Below are 13619 nucleotides of genomic sequence, written 5' to 3'. Positions count from 1 at the left end.
GAACCAGGTTGAAACCAATGCCCAGATAAATAATGCTAAAGCCAATGGTTTGGCTAAATACACTAAGATAATCATAGACAGTGGTGGATTTCAAAAATTTCAGCAATGGGTTCTCTTCCCAGTTGCTGGGTGGACTTGGCTATTGGGGTGTGGCCTAGTTAGACTCCTGCACCATGGGGGGGGAGCATTTTCACCTTCCCCAAGCTCTGGAGGCTTTCCTTGAGCCTCTGGGAGGGCAAAAACTGCCTCTCCCAGGCTCCAGAGGCCAGAAACGGGCCTCTTTCCAGCCTTCCAGAATTTCTATCTCCCTGAGCTTCTGTGAGGACCCTGCACTTACCTCACATCCAAAACAGGCTGCATGGAAACTCCTGGGAGAGCAGGGCTGGGGTGGGCAAGGCCAGCCAGGGTTGGGATTTGGAGGTTCTCTGAACTGGCCATAACATTAGCTAGGGGTTCTTCCGAACCCAGGCAAACCCCTAGCAGCCCACCACTGATCACAGATATATTCAAATCCAGGTCTCAAAAAAATGTTGCAACTGATTTTTGATCTACTGCATCCCCTTGACAATGAAAGCTTCCTTGAAGGCTTGAACCCAAGAAATTTTATGAATTCTTTAACTTGCCCCAGAAGAAATTAAGACTATCAAGGTCCTAAGATTATAATACTTAATATAGACAGTATTATTAGATACTATATTATCCATAAGTTAATTTATATTTCGAATTGAAATATTATAAATAGTTCATTGGTTTTAGATAAGTGCATGCATTAAATAAAAGTAATTAACAGTTTAATTTAAGATTTTGAAGGAAAGGATAAACAACTTTTAAGCATAGCCCACATTCAACTAATATGCAAGTATTCATAACAACAACAACAACAACAACAATAACAACAAGTAATTGAGAAGTGAGCTGAAAATTGGAAAAACAAAACTATGTATAGCCAATACTTGAAAAGTATTGAAGGCAAAGCTGACCAAAAGCTAACTTGGAACTGGTTAAGATCAGGAGCACTGAAAAAAAAGAAACAGAAGGCTTTATTTTGGCAACTCAAGAACAAGCCTTAGCCACAAACTACATGAAGGCAAAAATTCAATATGTTACCACCAACAGCAAAAGTTGCCTCTGTAATGAGAAAGACGAGACAGTCGACCACTTGATCAGTGGGTGCAGCAAAATTTCACAAACTGACTACGTACAATGCCATGAACACATTGCTAAGATCATTCACTGGAAATTGTGGATTTGAGTACAGCAAAAACCACTGGGACCATCAGGTTGAGAAGGTTTTAGAGAATGAGAATGGGATCTTGTGGGACTTCAGAATCCAGACTGACAAGCACTTGGCCCACAACATGCCTGACATAACAATAGTTGAAAAGGAAAAAGTATGGTTCATTGATATTGCAATACCTGGAGATGCACGAATTGAAGATAAACAGCAAGAAAAAATCATAAAGTACCGGGACTTGCAAATTGAAGTTGAGCGACTGTGGAAAAAGAAATTGTGTGTTGTCCCGATTGTAATTGGAGCTCTTGGAGCAATACCCAAAGGGCTACCTCGCTATTTGGAAATTTTAAATTTATCAGACTTGAACATTCTGATTCTACAAAAAACCATCCTACTTGGAACAGCTTATATCCTTAACTGTTATCTTAACAGTTCCTAGGTCCTTGGTTAGGCCTCGAGCTGTTGAGCTACCAACTAGCCCCAAAGGCTGTGAATCTCACCAAAGATTAACATAACAATAACAACAATAATAATGATTTACCAGTAAGTAGTAAACAAAATTAAGTGATTTCAATCTAGTAGGCAAGCATTCTTTAAAATATCTTTACTTTTTTATTATTCTCATTTTATGTTTGGATTCTTTAAAGAAATGAAGACATTTCACTATAATTAGATCTTGGATGACAAAGACCCATTGTGGTTAACTTTGAATTTAACTCTGTATTTTTCTAGTTTGATTTAGATTTCTTTAACCTCACACTGTCGCCATTTATAGGAGATATTTACCATGAAATAGCTGGATGATTTTTCTTTTCATTTTTTTTAAGAGCCACTGCTAAAGATTCAAATGGAAGAAGTTATATAATCTGTAAGAAATGAGACTTAGCAGGACCATAATTTAACCTTCCCCTTTTAAAACTTTTAATGGCCGCAGGAGTAAGTACTATTTAACTAGTCAACTCCAAATCCCCATTGAACATGTCTTCTGTAGAAGTATAATATGGCTTAAGACAGTGTCCAGGAAGAAAAAGTAATTATTTTTAAAAAGGCAGTCTGCTACTTCTAGGACATAGACTAACTTTTCACCAATAATTGGTTAAGTTCTCTCCCTGGTGGTCAGTCACAATTCTTTTGAATTTGACTTGAAGAAAATCTGCTCAAACTTGCCAGGGGCAGCTCTTATTGCACGCAGATATGTATTTTATGTGTTATGGCTTTTCCATTTCCTATATTTCCCTAGGCTTTTCAAACTTTTCCATATCCATCAGTGCTATCTCAGGATCTATATTCTGTATTTGATTAATTTCCTATACAGACTGATTGGAATTCATCAAAAAAAAAAAAGCACTCTTAAATGGTGAGATTTTGTTTCTGAGTTTTACCATTCAAATTAACAAGTTACGAAATTCAATTCGACAGCAACATTTTCAGACTAAAGAACTGCCAATAACGGCACTGTCTCGCTAATAGATTCCAAAGTATGCTTTAAGTCTTTCATGCTGGGTAAAGCTTCTAGCTAGTCTATTTTAAAAAAAAGACACCCAAATGAAATACCATATTTTTTGGACTATAAAACGCACCATGATTTTGAAGAGGTAATTTTTTTAAAAAAAGTTTTTGCACTCTGCAGGCTTCCCAAACACTCTGCATGTCTTGTTTTTTTGCAAAAAAGAAAGAAAGAAAGAAAGAAAGAAAGAAAGAAAGAAAGAAAGAAAGAAAGAAAGAAAGAAAAAGAGGCATGCAGAGCTTTGGGAGCCTTGTAGAGTGCTTTTGGGGGCTGGGGGAGGCAAAAATGGTCAGTTTTTTGCTTGTTTTTGCCCTCCCCAACCCTCAGGAGCACTTTGCTAGCCTCCCAAGACCTCTGCACATCCATTTTGCAAAGGGGGCAGGCTTTCGGTGGGCTAAAAATGTTCAGTGTATAAGATGCACCCAGATTTTCATGCTCTTTTTTGAGGGAAAAAGGGTGCATCTTATAGTCTGAAAAATACAGTAAATTATATGTCTGATATTGATCACACAGATTGGGTATTGAATCTCAAAAGGAAAAAAGGCAAGTGTTTTGTGTTGCATAGAACCCTAGAGTCTATTCCAATTGGATTCACACAAACATTTTTTCATAGATTGTGCCAAGACAATAATAGAATTTGTTTGATTTGGATCTGACATAGTATATGACAGTGATGGCACCAAGTACCGAAAAGAAAGCACTTAGGGTGCGTGCAAAAGATCACACATGCTTGTCTGGGCCACAACCAGGAAGAGGAACTGTCCAGGGGGCATACATGCACCAGGAAATGTACTTCTGGTTTCCAGCATGCACATGCATTCCAGACAGCAAGACTTCCAGTTACTGCCATGTATGCACATGCAACGATCAGTTGGTTGGTGTGCAATGCTCATGCCGGAAAATGGAAGACCAGCTCTTTCCATTTCCAGGACTGCCACTTGCAAAAAGGCCAGATGATCATCACGTGCACATGTGCATGAAAAACTCAGAAGAGCAATGGGTGACGCCACATGTGCGAGGCGACATGGCTCCGTGTGCCGCTTTGGGCACACGTGCCATAGGTTTGCCATCACGGGTATATGAATTCAGCTATTGTGATATGTAACCTATGATTTATTCCTTAGATCAATATTTGAACTCAACTGTTATAAAATAAACTTTCATTCAAGGAGGTTTAGAAAACATGGTTGATCTGACTATTGCATGGAAGAACATGAAAAGCTTCCTCTCCCTTTGTGCTGCTGGAAAGTGCATGTGTACATTACCCTTAATAATACCTATCAGGCTGGAAAAATATCCTACAACTTTATGGTTGTCACAGTGTTATTAATAAGTGCTATGAAAGCAATGCCAAAATGTTTTGCAAAATTCCTCATTCATTTTCCTACAACATGCTGACATTTTACAATGAAGGAACTGAGGCAGAGAGAAAACTACTGCATTGGGGAGACTATCAGTTAGGTTTATGGCTTCAGTGACATTTGAAGTCACATGCCCCAGGTTAAAAAAAAATGCAAATCATAATGGAATACAGTAGGGATGCATATGGTAAACCCATCCATGTCTACTCAGTATAACATAGAAAGTCTGAATTAGTATATACTAATGGCAGTTAAGCTGTGATCACATGAAACACAAAATTTCATTCAGAACATTTTTGAACACCTTGCGTGAAACCAACAAAACCCCAGCTCCTCAATTCTTCGGTAGGAATTAAATATATTATATGTCTTCAATCATTATATTGTTTTCAAGGATAACATTCTTGTGAAACATCCTGTGAATGGTTATTTGAAGTGCCATCAAAGCTATTCTAATTACCCTTTCTTACTGAATTAGCAAAATTAACTCAGCAGTTCTGGATTTTAATGTAAAAAGTGTCACTACCACTAGGTTTTCAAGAGCATTGACATTCCTTAATTAATATTTAAAAATTGGGGTCCTCAATTAATATTCAAAAATTGGGGTCCTCAATTAATATTCAAAAATTGGAGACATAGAGGAGCTCCAAATTGTTCGAAATGCAACTTGTTAGTCCTGCTCAGAAGTAGTATAATATTCCTGAATGACTTTGTTTGTTCTAGCAGCTCTAATTATAATCAACCATATTTACATACAAGCTAGAGGCTTCTGGTATATAGCATTCTGTTACAGAGCAATCAAACTCTGAGCAATCTTTTAAACACCTTGATATTGAATGCTCTGTGCCCTGTATCCATATTTGCTATGATTACCTTCATCTCTTTTTAAAAAAAATAAATAAATGTTTTTTAATTTTAGTTTAAAACAGGTACACATCTTTCTTTACATCTGTAAAAAATATATCAATCAATTACAGATAAGTTTTGGTACATCTCCTCCATAGTCAACCAACATCAATCAATTACAGATAAGTTTTGGTACATCTCCTCCATAGTCAACCAACATAACTCATATTAACTAAGGCATTATTATATATCCATTTTCATTTAACTGTAATTATTATTTAGCAATATTGATAAAAGTAATAATCTTGACCAATCCCTGCCCACACCAGTGGGAGAGGAAAAAATCAAAAAGAGGAAAAAAAGGAAAAAAGGGACAGATAAAAAATAAAAATTAAAATAAAAAATAAAAAATAAAAATAATACAAAAAAAGACAAAAACGACAAGAGACAAGGCAGGAAAACGAAACAAAACACAGGTGTCTATCATGAGAAAAAAAAAGAAGTATATCAACTGGTTACAACATGCTTTGGTGCTTCTCTTCCATTAACTCATATTAATTCAAATATCTTAACTCGAATATTTACCATATCAACATCATTATACCTCCAGTTTTAATTACCTATGGTTATTTAAACATCCTTCATCCTTAGCTATGCATTACATAATTAATCCATAATACATGCTGACAATTCATTTACTTATTTATAAAATCCTCTATTATCATCAAATCCTCATATCCTATTTTAGCTGGACATCCATAATATTTAATTATATCATATATCATAACATTTTCCCAGTATTGATTAACATTTGATTGTATGTATTTTATTTAGTTTTTAATAGTGATAATTATTGTATTTAATACTCTTTATGTATAATCTTCCAATTGTTAGTTATCATATCAACTCCACATTATATACATTACTATCAATATCAATTATTATTCAACTATATCTGTTACAAGAAAAAACAATTAGGTTTAACTAGTTTTCAGTTGTGTTCTTCAATCTATCAGCCAGTTCCAAATTATATATATTACTATCCATATCAGTCATTTTTCAGCTATATCTATTACACATTAAGGTAATCAGATTTAGCTAGATTTTAAATTACGTTGTTCCATCTATCAGCCAGTGTCTCTCCAATAGCAAGATCCTCTCCAGCCAATTGCCACACGTTGGATAAATTTACCAAATGTTTTCATAATCAAATCCAGACAAAGATATTTTGGCACCTTTGGACTCTGAATATCAGTGATGAAATAATAATAATGTTGTCTTGGGCTTGTAATATTTTCCAAATTAACTTTAATTCTCAAAGGTGGATTTTCCATTCCTCCTGCACATTGTCTTTTTAAATGAGTCTTCTTTATAGCTTCCCCCCTCCTTTCTTCCTCTGAGATAGACCAGACACCATTTCTCACATTTTCCGTTTGTATTTCAGGAGCATTTAAACATTCAACAATCTCAGTTTTTGCTTCATATTTTGAAATCAGATGATCCAGTTTTCTTTCCAATCTTTGATAAGAATTATAAAGTCCTCTACATGCGGAAAAAAGTCTCTGAAATGAAATCTTAAAGGTATTTTGGGAGGCCATGATGTGTGTCGCAGTTAAAAGTTGCAAACTCTTTTTTTTTTTTCCACAGACTTCTTAGTCTCTCACAGGCTGTGATTGAAAACAAAGCCGAGTAGTAAAGTAATAAAAGTGTCGAGTCGTGACGGGCTAATTAGTAGAAAATAAATTTTACGATCCATTTAAGGAGATTCAGAGGGGGGAGGGTGTCAAGGAGTTTCTTGAAGCATTTAAGAAGTAAAGTAACCACCAGCCATAAATCCATTAGAGAACGCCAATTCGCCGCTAAGTTTCCTTGTTCTTTGGTTTCAGTTATCTTAAGTTTTTAACGTGAACAGTCTCTCTTGGATAATAAAATCAGCTTACCAGATGACATCACTTCTAGCATTCTTAGGGGCAACCTGCAGTTTCAGTTAGCACGCAGCTAATCCAGAAAGGAATTGGCACGAGGAGTTAATACCCCCCCCCCAGAGATTTGCGGGTATCTCTGAGGTCTAGGGTCTCTCCCCACCTTCACTGTCGTCTCCGGGACAGCTAGGGTTCAAAGAACCCGTCCAAAAATCCTTCGGTATAGAGGAATTTCAGGAGTAGCCTGAAACTCCATCTTCTCACTGCTAAGCCCCGCCTTCTTCCCGATTACCTTCATCTCTGAATTGTCTATGTTCCTTGCCTTCAGGTAAACCTTTGCTAGGCCACCTTATACTGTTTTATTTTCACACAAAGTTTAATAAATTTCATGCTGCTATAGGCTGAGGGAAGAAGGAACAGTTCCACCTCTAAGAAGCCTACAAAACATCTATGATAATTCTGGGGCTATACAGTCTCAACCAGTACGTGAGAAAACATATTTTCATTAAGTACCATGCAGCTCCAAAGGGCCTCCTATTTATTTATTTATTTGTTTATTTATTTTCCCCGCCTTTATCATTTTTTATAGGTGGCAACTCAAGGTGATAAACAATACTCCTTCCTTCACCTTTTTTCCCCAGTTTTTTTATTAATTTCAATTACAGACTTTCTATGACAACATAAACTTTAAGCGACTGAGGAATTATCTAAGAAAAACACATTTTAAAATTATAATTTATCCTTTTCCAATTTCATACTTTGACAAAAATAATGTTTTAAATTATAATTTGGTCTCAATAGCTAGTAATTCAGAGAGTTGTGTTTTATATATGTATGCAGGGTGCTTGCATGAAAAAATATCTGTACTATATCAAGTGTGTGTGTGTGTGTGTGTGTATCAGTGGTGGGTTTCAAAAAAATTTAGAACCTCTTTTGTAGGTGTGGCTTGCTTTGTGGGAGTGGCTTGACAGCCATGTGACTGGGTGGGCGTGGCTAACTTGTAAAATGTGGTGAAACTCACTTAGCAACGCTCTTGCTTAGCAACCAAAATGTTGGTTCAGAAACGCTGGCATTTGAAGCACGCAAGTCTTAAAGATGTCAAGACCTTTGCACCCCTAACTCTTTAGAAAAAAAAACCCCAGGGATGTTCAAACTTGACAGCTTTAAGACTTGTGGACTTCAACTCCCAGAATTCCTCCTTTCACTCTTCATCTTGATAATGTGCGGACAGGCAGGGGGGAGAGCTGGAACCGGTTCTAAACGGCCCTGTAGATTTGTGTAACCTCTTATGTAGAAGAGGTTAGAACTGGCAAGAACCCATCCCTGATCTGTGTGTGTGTGTGTATGTGTGTGTGTGTGTGTGTGTGTGTGTGTGTGTGTGTGTATTTAGTGTCACAACCCCTGGTATGCCCAATTATAGGAGGAAGCTAGCTGCTTCCATTATTACACACACACACACACACACACATCATAATATATGCTCCTTATTTTGAGGAAGCATTTGTTTGACAAGCATTATTCCAATATTAAGAGTTCAAAGGATACATTTTTTTGATTATGACCACATAGACTTGAATAGTAACCAGTCTCCTAATAACTAGGCTTCAGAATTTCTGAAATCCTCCTAAGCAGAAATCTTCCTGCTTTCCAGCAATTTAAGATCATTCTTTTTTAGTGCTTCTGCCCTGTGAATTCCACTTTAGTGGGTATAGCTATCACTGCCCTCTAGTGGACCAGAATTGACTCTTGCTCCAAGTCTCAATGATGGATTTCATGGCTATGAATTAAACATGTGGAAACAAAAAAGACTAGGTGCTTTTTTGCACCGAACACTCTAACATCTCTATAGTAGAGCGGCTAGAAACTTAATTTCTGTATTTAATTGTCACAGCTGACAGAGCAAAAGTAACTGAAAAGAAGCCCACTTGAGAAAGCTAATCTTTTGGCAGAGGTAGATGGCAGGAAAGGCACAGTTGCACAGCTGCACAATTTTGACTTGCACAGCTGAAGAACATTCAGGTTAAATCCATTGTGAAAATGCAAATTTTCTAGCCAGCAAACTGATGGGGATGGGAGGCAGAGTACACTCACAATCTACAATCTTGCAATTCGGAAAGCACAATAAACAATTTTCATCATTGCTTTATCCACTAAATATAAGTTAGGAAACAAACCTCCCTGGATCTAAATTGGGCTATAAATTAAAGGCAGTGAGCATAGAGCAGCCTTTCTTAATATGATGTTGTAAATATAATTCCCAAAGTTATAACACAAGTCAGTAGTCTGTGCCCTTGTCACCATCAGCAAGACTGTACCACTGAGATCTGACACCAAAATGGGCATTGTATTTATTTTTTGACAGAACTAAAGATGTAACTGGAAGGCTTGTTGGAAAGCAAACCATTCCAATTTTTACTACTTAGCTCCATCTCTGAACTAGCAAAACTGTATGACCTTATACTAATAACAAAACAGCTGGATTTCAATTGCCCAATTGCTGGTTCCCCGGGAAGATGATTAGTAAAAGTGAATATGGGAACAGTTTAGTGCCAGTTTGATGTCACCAGGCTAGAATTTGTAAGAGTATGAAGGCATCAGGCTATAAACTGTAAGACTATGGGTTCTGTAATACCATGGGCATTAGTCATGAAGCCAGCTGGATGATTTTGGACCCATCTTCCTCAGTCCTAGGAAGCACTCAATGACAAATCTTAGCAAGAAAACAGCAGGGACTCATCCAGTCAATGGCCAGAATGGATGGATGGATGGATGGATGGATGGATAGGTATAGGTATAGGTATAGGTATAGGTATAGGTATAGGTATAGGTATAGGTATAGGTATAGGTATAGGTATAGGTATAGGTATAGGTATAGGTATAGATATAGGTAGGTAGATAGATAGATAGATAGATAGATAGATAGATAGGTAGGTAGGTAGGTAGGTAGGTAGGTAGGTAGGTAGGTAGGTAGGTAGGTATATTTCAGCATCCCACCACCAATATTTCCTTGTTGCATCATTCAGATAATATTTTGCATAGCATATCAGAGCATAGCATAGCATACATAGCATAGCATAGCATAGCATAGCATAGCATAGCATAGCATAGCATCAAAGAATTTCAGGCTTATATACTGCCTCCAGGGACATGCAGTCAGGGGAGGCAGGGCCTCACCACTGTCATCATGAAAAGAAAAAAAAATAAAGGAAAAAGGCGGAGGTAGTTGCTTCCAGAGTCACAGTGGATGACTCTGCTTAGTGCTTAACTGCAGGAGGAGGCGAGAGAACCATGTGCCTCCTTTAGTCTATCTTTATGATCACTTGAGCAGAGTTAAGCAAGGGTTAAAAGGTGAAACATTCCTTATGCAAAGGAGGCACTTGGTTCTCCCGCCTCCTCCTGCAGAGGGCACTTTTTTAGAGGCTTTTTTTAAACAGTTAAGCAGAGTCATCCACATGGTGACTCTAGCAGCAACTAGCCCAGCCTGGCTTCAGCAGCGATTGCCTTTTTCTTTTTACATTTTTTACATTTTCATCATGGCAGACAAGAGGAGAGTTGAAATCCTCTGTGACACAGCTGGAAAAGGTATGTGGGTCGGAGGGAGGGGGGAGGAATTCAAAATTATTGTAATTTGTAAGTAATTGTAATTTGTATTACTATAAGTAATTTGTGTTTGTGTGTGTGTGTGTTTTACCCGGCTCTGCTGGCACGCGGACTGGAACTTTATTTATTTTTTTTTTTTTTAAAGCCATGCCGCCGCGCCTCGCCATAGAGCAGGATGCGTCCCTCTGTATGTCCGGCGTGGAAGCATGCACTTTAAAGTGCCAGTGCGCCTTTCCACCATAGAGTGGGACACGTCCCACTGTATGGCGGAAAGGCGCGCTGGCTCTTTAAAGTGCATGCCGCCATGCCGGACATACAGCGGGACACGTCCCGCTGTGTGGCAGAAAGGCGCGCCGGCACTTTAAAGTGCATGCTGCCGCACCGAACATACAGCAGGACACTTCAGGGCTTCAGGGGCGGCTGGTGCTGGCAGACATAGGGCAACTTTTGCCCACTTGCCTCACCGGCCATGAATCTCACCGCACATCACTGACTGCCTCATAGTGCTACCCATTTTCTGGGTAGCTTACAATGTAAGTATTATTTGCATATTGCCTCCCACAATCTAGGTCCTTATTTTACTGACCTTGGTAGGATGGAAGGCTGAGTCAACATTGACCTCTGTCAGGATGAAACTGTGGGCTGTGGGCAGAGTTTGCCTACAATACTGCCATCTGGACTCCTAATAAACTTGTGGTGTCCTATTGCCCTTTGCTATATATGACATCAATTATTTTCCAGGTATAACCTTCTTTTAAAAACACCAAAGACCGCCCAGATTCAAAAACAAATGCACCCTATTTTTATATTAAATTATTGAATCTCAAAAGAACAGTAGCATATTGTATGCTCAGATTCTTCTTCGTACGAGAGCAAGAAGAATTCTCCATGTCAAATGAAGTAGTCTATCTTTCTCCTTATTAGGCAAACACTAGTTAAGGCCTATCAGAACTGTGACCCAGTCAGGAGCACCATGCTGTTTTAAAGCAAAGCTGATCACTTCTGAGTCTTTAGCAAAAATTTAATGCGAGCCTTGAAGCATTAAGATGCATGTGGTACTTACTGTCTGTTAGTGAACCACACTAGTCTAATAAAAGCAAGTTTCAGTGATTTGCAGAAAAAAAATATATACTAGGCATATGTAGTCCAAAATGCATTCCAAAAAGGTGTCTGAGCATATATTCAACTCAGTAGGCACAGGACTGCAAATGTATTAAACTAAGGTTTCATACAAGGTTATGTAGATTAGGTACATAAAATCTGAACAATACTGTTTTGCTTCTTTGAAAGAAGCTCTGGCACCTATTCATACATTTCTCTAATTTAGTATATTCACTCAGCTTTCTTCTTTACAAAAAAATTAAGTGAGCACATCACCAACTCTTGTGAGAAGGAAGCTACCCTAATAACAGTATTCTCTTTCTAATTAAGTTTGTTTTCATATTCATAAGACAAAATATGTGCCTCTTCAGAGAATGGAGAACACAGTGTAATTTGGACCAGCATATAAATGGCTTCCCAAGGTACCAGCTCAGAAAGCAAGGAAGAGCCAATATCATGGGTTTTGGAGTGGAGTGAGGAGGAGCATTGCAAAGATGGAGGAAAGAGGTGGGTTCCTACCAGTTTGGACCAGTTCGGCAAAGTAGGTACTAACTCGGCTGGCCACACCCACAAATCTGTTCTATTTTTGGCACTGTAAGTTGCCGCCATATTGTTTTTTGCTTCTGCGCATGCACAGAAGCATTTTTTTTACTACTGTGCATCAAATGCACCCCTGAGCAAACCAGCAGTAACAGAAGCCGGAACTGACTCAGGGAACTTCATACCCAAATTGGATAGTAAGAGGAGGAGAGTCTAGAACCTCAGAAGGGTTGTTGGAGGGGCATCCAGACGAATGCATGGCTGAAGAGGAGAGAGAAGAGACATGGCTGCAGCTGGGAAATCTGGATAACCATCCAGAATATAGGGTGAAGAAGGGGCAGAACTGAAATCAGTTAGTGGGGATGAGGAATATCTGGCTCCTCTTCCAGATCCAAGGCTACACAGGGCTGAATGTGTGCAAAGGAGATTGGTGAGGCTGTTCAAAAGGAGGCAGTCTCAACCCTCCTAATAAGCTGTATTGACTGGCAGCTACTTACCCGAGGTGTGAGTTCAAATAACTCTGGAGACACCCATCCATTTCTGCTGTGTGTATGCTCTGACGTTGTGGCACCAGCTTTCATGATTCTGGACCCATGCCTTGCTTGCTGACCTCATGATTGGCATTTGGATTTTTCACCTGGATTGTTCTTGGACATTGGCCTTTGTTACTTTGTGTGTGGATTTGCAGACTTATGCCTTGCACTTCAACTTTCTTTTTGTCTTTAACTTTGTGTCTTGGTTGTGCAAATATGAATTTATTGAGACTTTACATTTCTTGAGAGTGGGATCTGGGCAATAACTTTAGAGACTTGCAGTGCCTCAATAACGTATTTATAGTTCCTAGTTGTATGAGTGTTAAATTTATTTAATATCAATCCTAAATACTGGTGGTTAGGACATTTATCAGCACTTGTGACTGTAGGGCAGGGGTGGGTTTCTGCCAGTTCTAACCTCTTCTATAGAAGAGGTTCTACAAATCTACAGTGCTGCTTAGAACCTGTTCCAGCTTCCTCCCCCTGCCCATCCACACATCATCAAGATGAAGAGCGAGAGGAGGAATTCTGGGAGTTGAAGTCCACAAGTCTTAAAGCTGTCAAGTTTGAACACTCCTGGGGTTTTTTGCTAAAGGATTAGGGATGCAAGGGTCTTGTAACTTGATAGCTTTAAGACTTGCATGCTTCAAATGCCAGAGTTTCTGAGGCAACATTTTGGTTGCTAAACAAGAGCGTTGTTAAGTGAGTTTAAACACATTTTACAATTTGGCCACACGGTCACATGGCCAGCAAGCCACTCCCACAAAACAAGCCACACCTACAGAAGAGGTTCTAAAAAAATTTGAATCCCACCACTGCTATAGGGTGTCCCATGAAGTTTCTTAAGGGGGTTAAGGACTACATTGTGATAGAGATTCAAACTTTTTGCTTTAAAATTATTGGTGGACATGCCACTGTTTTAAAAGATGTATTATACTGCTGATGAAAAAAAGATAAATATTCATTTTGAATTAT

This window comes from Thamnophis elegans, chromosome 6 (assembly GCF_009769535.1).
Source record: "Thamnophis elegans isolate rThaEle1 chromosome 6, rThaEle1.pri, whole genome shotgun sequence".
NCBI classification, from domain to species: domain Eukaryota; kingdom Metazoa; phylum Chordata; class Lepidosauria; order Squamata; family Colubridae; genus Thamnophis; species Thamnophis elegans.
This window is presented reverse-complemented; position numbering follows the sequence as displayed.